At 46.1% G+C, this 6000-nt stretch overlaps 1 protein-coding gene across 1 annotated transcript in view; it reads right to left on the reverse strand.

Annotated features, from left to right (window-relative positions):
• Positions 1 to 6000, reverse strand: part of LOC111159397 (spondin 1) — a 270204-nt gene that overhangs the window by 41272 nt on the left and 222932 nt on the right. The gene's annotated exons all lie outside the window — the stretch shown is intronic.

A 6000-nucleotide genomic window follows, 5' to 3' on the forward strand; every position in this document is an offset into this window, starting at 1 on the left:
AGAGAGGGAGATAGAGAGAGAGAGAGAACGAGTGTGGGGAGGAGCAGAGGCAGAGGAGAGAGAGAATCTCAAGCAGAATTCCTGCTGAGCGCGGTGCCTGATGTGGGGCTTGATCCCATGACTCTGAGATCATGACCTGAGCTAAAATCAAGAGTCAGATGCTTAATCCACTGAGCCACCCAGGCACCCCCAATACAGTATTTTAGACTGTAGTCACGGTGCTGTACATTAGATCTCTAGACTTATTCGCCCTATATAACTATAACTTTGTACCCTGTGCCCAACATCTCCCATTCCTCCACCTCTCCCCACTGATGATGCCTTCTTGTTACCCCCAGATCCTCTCTCTCCATTACCTCTACCATGTTGCATTGTTATTATTTGCATGAGTATTTGCTCACTTATGTGTCTTTCCCACCAGAAGGTATCCAGCAAATCTCCCATCACACAATAGGTGCATAATCAAATATACTGAATGCCCAGTAAATGAAAGTTTTTATTCTCCCCAAATATTCTCTTTATTCGAGGGTCCTTTAATCTAGAGTGCCAGGCAATTCCAGCAGCCAGGATGTGTTTGTGTTTATATCCCACTGCTGCTCTGTACAATTTTCCTGGGGACTGTGATGCTCTCTGACTAGAGCCCCCTTCCCCCAGCCCCTGGGAAAACTGCAAACACGTGGCCCTCAGTTGTCAGGTCTTTTGCCGGATCACATTGGCCGGCTAAGACTGCCTCGTGTGATGTTGGCAGAGGCCCTCTTTGGGCATGCAATGCATCTCAGCCTCTCCTCCTGCCCATTCCTGCCTGACGCCCCTCCCCCGTCCCCTCGCCACCCAGGTGTGGTTCCCAGGAGCGGTCCCTAACTTCACGCATGCCAATCTGGACTCCGCGGGTTGCCCAGAGAGCCCAGCTGCTACAGTTAGTGGAAAAGGAGAGGCAGAGTTAGCACATCAATGACACTCTCTACGGGTAAAGACAGATAAAGCCCAAATGATGGGTGTGCCATAGATGGTCGGGGCAGGGGAGTTTGGCTGAGGGACCCCGATGTACAGGCACAGTTAACTCTGAAGGACCCTGTCAGGGCAGCCAGCCTCCAGTCTGGATCGTGAGACATTCGTTTCAACAAAACAGCATCACCCACCACCTTCAAGCAATGTTCCTAATTAGCATTTTAAAAGGTTTGTGTTTTGTATTAGTATGATTATCCTTATTTTGCTTTTATAGTCATATGAGAGCTATAAGCGTAAAAAGTTAATATCCAGTTATCTTTGCACACATTTAAATAATATGATAATGAAAATAATTGCAACTCAACCCTAGGGGTTTGTGAGCTTACATATGCCCCTTATAAAAGGGTCTGTATATTACTTGGGTTTGGGAATATTCTAATTTTGCAAAAGAACGGTATGAAGAGCTTTGGTCTTAGAGGCTCTGTGGTTTAACTCTGCAACCTTAGACGCGTTACTTAATTCTTTGAGCCTCGATTTTCTCATTCCGTACGTAGAGTGGTCTGATGAGAAGAACTACCTTCCGGGCTTGCAGCAAGATCTAAATAAGCTAGAAAGGAATGCAGAATGCTTGCACAGTTCCTGACACACAGTAGGTGCTCAGTAAACGGCAGCAGGGCAGAAGAGGCCCAAGAGGAGAGAAGTTACCTTTCTCCAGCCCCTTTCCAAACTCAGCCTGGAGAAGCCCTGCTGTCTGCAACCATCCTGGAAAGATGGCAGGAGGATGGAGTTTTAGGTAGGCTGCTTCCGGTGGGGAGTCAGAGTTCCTTTTGCTTCAAAGTACAAACAAGCAAGCAAGCAAACATGACAGCCCCAAGGCCCTCGAAAGCGAAAGATTAAAAATAGAAAACTCAAAAGAGCTATGACCTAAATTCAATTTCAGAGAATTTTATACTTAAGGATCATTCAGTAAATATTCCCAAGGTAGGGTGAACAATGAACAATACCCTCCCCCAAGATATCCATGCTCTAATCCCTTGAACCTCTAAGTATTACCTTATAACCAGAAGGACTTCGAAGATGTGACTAAATTAAGGATCTTGAGATGGGGGCCTATCTTGGATTATTCATGGGGCCTGCAATAGAAGTGTCCTTGTAAGAAGGAGGTACAGGTTTGATGACAGAAGACGAGAAGGCGATGTGAGGATGGAAGCAGAGATTGGAGCAATGTGGCCACAGGTCACCGAATGCCAGCAGCCACTGACATTCTGGAAGAGGTAAAGAGCCTCTGGAGCCTCCTGAAGGAATCAGCCTGGCTCCCACCGTGATGTCAGCCCTGTAAAGCTCATTCTGGAGTTCTGATCTGCCCAAGTATAAGAGATTAAATTTACCTTATCTTAAGATACTTAATCTGTGGTAATTTGTTGTAACAGCAAGAGGAACTAATACGATCCCTATGGGCCCTCCTTGCCCTTTGAATCAGTAGGTCTATGAGGTAACCAAAACCAGTCGTTAGAAGGGAGGAGAGGAGGGAATAGCACCAAGTCTGAAGCGCTGATCAGAGGCCTGATTCTCTGCCCTCTAGCTGTGTGGCCTCAGGCCAATCAATTAGCTTCTTGGAGCCTCCTTGTCTCTATCTCTACAATGAGGCTCGAGTTAACTTGAAAGCTTCTTGTGAGGATTACAAACCAAGACCCTTGACGGACCACAAAACTATGTGAACTCTTTTCATTATTATTATTGTTACTTAAAAAAACAAAACAAAAAATTCAAGTTGCAGATTGTAGTCAAGATGCTACCTCTTAGAAGACAGCCTAATGGTACATAAAATGTCTGAGGAGACTCCATGAACATGGGACCTAGGCATGGCCTTTCAATGCTTTGGAGCACGGAGCTGAAAAATTCAGTTCTTAGATCTCTTCTGCTGTTCTCACTGAATTTCACTAAATTTCACCCAGGACCCACTTGTAATTCCTTATTTTTACAGTCCACACTGAGATCTTATTGTCACTTGGACTTCTCTTTGAGGAGATGTTTGTTTTCTTTAAAAAGAGAATACCAACAAGCCCATCACCTCTACTTATGGGCAGTTTTCCTGTTCTTGAAGCTTCCTGAAGTAAGAATCATGGAAAGAAGTGATCACGATAAAAACGACTATTATTTTTCAAACTCAAGACTGCCCACAGGTCTCTGGTCTGTCTTCACTGGCACAATCTTTCAAAGCAAAAGGAAGAAAATAAACACCTTCAGAGTTTGAAGTTGGATCCTCTCAACAGTTGCTTCCCCCATTTGTAATTCAATTGAACATTTCCCTACTCAGGTAGTAAGGAAAGAATTGCTGTTTTGATTGAAACTATGTGTAGTTTTGTTTCTTTAGAAAACATTTTTATAATGGATTTTTCTCTTATTACAAAAATATGTTCATTGTAGAACATTCAGAAAATTGAGGAAGGCAAAAAGAGTGATATAGAGACAACCTGTAATCCCACCACCCGCAGCTCGCCGCTGTTGCTGTTTCCATTTTAAACCGAAAAAGCATACTGTAGTGTGCCTGAGTGGGACATTTGTGGAAGCACCAAAGCAGCGAATTCCAACGGTATCAGGAGCTTGGATTCTCTCTTCCTCTACGTGGTCAGGCCCTGCTGTGAGGGAGCGGCGCTGCCTGGAAGTCTGGGAAATCACAGGCCGCGGCTTCCATTGGTGGCTCTCTCAGAGGTCACCCCACTGCGCTGCCCTCGTCCCGCCATCCTGTGAGTATCTGGGCCTCCTAATTCTGTCCTGCCTCCAGGGCTCCTCTCCTGCTTCCATTCCAGTCCCTCACGGGGACCTTTCTAGAGCATACATTGGACCAGCTCACTCCGCTTCTTGACTTTCTTCCTTTGGCTCTAGGGATACCGTTGCCATTTTTGAGCACGGAACACAGAGTTCATGCTTTGGCTCTGCCTGCTCTTCCAGCCTCGTATCTCCTCCCACACAAGCACCCTCAATCCCCGTCACCGCCCTCTTCATCCTCCTCACCCAACTGGCCACCCAGGACTGACTGTGGTCTATGTGTTCGGTACGACCTTAGCTCATGTCTACACCAACAGTCCTATAAGGTGGGGTTTATGGATGAGGCTCAGAGAAACCCAACGATTCACTCCCCTGCATGTGGCTAATAAGCAAAGGAGCCAGAGCCTGAGCTCCGTGTCCTCTGATGTCAAAGCATCCGCATTCAGGTACCTGCTTCCCTACTGAACTACTTGAAATTTCTTGAGCCAGAAATGCTTTTTTCAAGCTATTATACCTTTGCATCTCCCCAAGGTGACTCTTAGCCCTTTCTCATCCACCTAATGCCTCCTGGTCCTTCAGAATGCTGCTCAAGCTTTGGCTTAGTGTAGCTGCCCCTCTTCTGTGCACCCAAGGTACCCGATGTTGACCTTGGTCATGGGACCCACCTCACAGAACTGCAGTTATCCTTTTACAGGCACGCATTCATGTACCACCCCCGCAGCTGTGAGTCCCTCAAAGGGAGAACTGTGTCTCATTCACCTCTATTTCCTGCTTTCCCACTGTCTAGCACAGGATTTGGGAGATAATAAATACATGTTTGTTTAATAAACGAACGAATGGGCAGCAGCTCCTAGAGACTTTGACTGATCAAAACTTGATTTGCTTATAATGTTCCTGCCAGAAGTAGCTCAGAGAAGTAAGGAAAATGAAACCCAGAATTCTTCATCACCAGATCCCTTGCCAGGCTGGAGCCCCATGAAAGAGCCCATCATTTGTAACTAATGCCGATCCGCAGCAGTGCAGAGGGAGCTGGGCGCCCTGACCTTTCCTCGTTGTGTTTAACTTTTGTCACTCGGTCATTTTGTCATCAGGATAAGGTCCAGGGGCAGGTGAAGGGTGAGAGACTGTGCCGCCCCCAGAATACGCCTCTTTGGCACAAAGATTATTTCGAGAAACTGCAGACACAGGAGAAGAACTGAAAATAGAATAAAAATTACCCTTTTCCAAAGGAAAATTACATTTAGGGGGGGGCCCTGGACCAGCCAGAGAGCTATTACTAGAGATCGCATTTTCATCTGAGACACTTATCTGCATTGCGGGGCAAATTTTATCATATATTTCCTCTTCTCACCTTCCCATGATTGCCTTCCTTCCCTTTGAAGCCCCAGACCCTTATTCCTTCCCCTAGCTTGGGATGATATATAAGCCTTGATTACCTGGCTGCCTTTTGAGGGATTCCCCTATGTATGTAATTAATTTTTTCCCTCTTGTTAATCTTTTTTTTTTTATTACAGGGGTGGGTGGGAATGTCTACGTGGCTTTGGAAATTCCTGAGAGGCAAAGAATAGAGGCAGGAGGGAAAAATCTATTTCCAGTGAACTACATCTGGGGAGTAGGGAGACAGGGGGTTTGGGGGTCAGGGATGAGGGTTGGAGGTGCAAGAGGGGACAGAGGACTGGGGGGCCTTCTGGCCAGCTTCACGTTCAGAAAAGTCTCAGATGAGAATATGGCACGATTCCAGAGGTCACAGAGATACACCAAACAGGACTGAATGAAGAAAGGCTTCTGAACAACTCTGAACATGTCCTGCTCCTGACCAACCCCACCTTTGATGAAGTATAAATGAATATTTTTATAATTCTTGTAAATGATCTTGAGATTAGCACAATCTTATTGCCTTAGATTTTCTGGTTACAGCATTACCCTGATTTTGTCAATCCTGTTACAGCCTTTCCCCCCACTTGTTAATAGGCTGAGAACTTTAAAAAAAAAATGGGGATAACTTGACTTCTGAGGAGCCCTAGCTGTATTGTGGGATCTGAGATCCCTGCCCCTTGAGCCGAAGCTGGTCAGCTCTCTGGAGATAAGTGAGGGGTGGGTGGGACAGCGGCGGCATGGCGGGGCTGACTGATTGGCTCACGAGAGCTGATTAGACACACCTCTGCCCAGCTCTGTTCAGGGATATCACATTAGTAGCTTGAAATTGGCTACCTACGCCATAGGCAGACCCTACCTATTGGGGATTTTCTTTTTTCTTTCTCTCTCTCTCTCTCTCTCTCTTTT

Source organism: Enhydra lutris, unplaced genomic scaffold (genome assembly GCF_002288905.1).
Source record: "Enhydra lutris kenyoni isolate GAN:26980312 unplaced genomic scaffold, ASM228890v2 scaffoldscaffold68, whole genome shotgun sequence".
Lineage (NCBI taxonomy): Eukaryota > Metazoa > Chordata > Mammalia > Carnivora > Mustelidae > Enhydra > Enhydra lutris.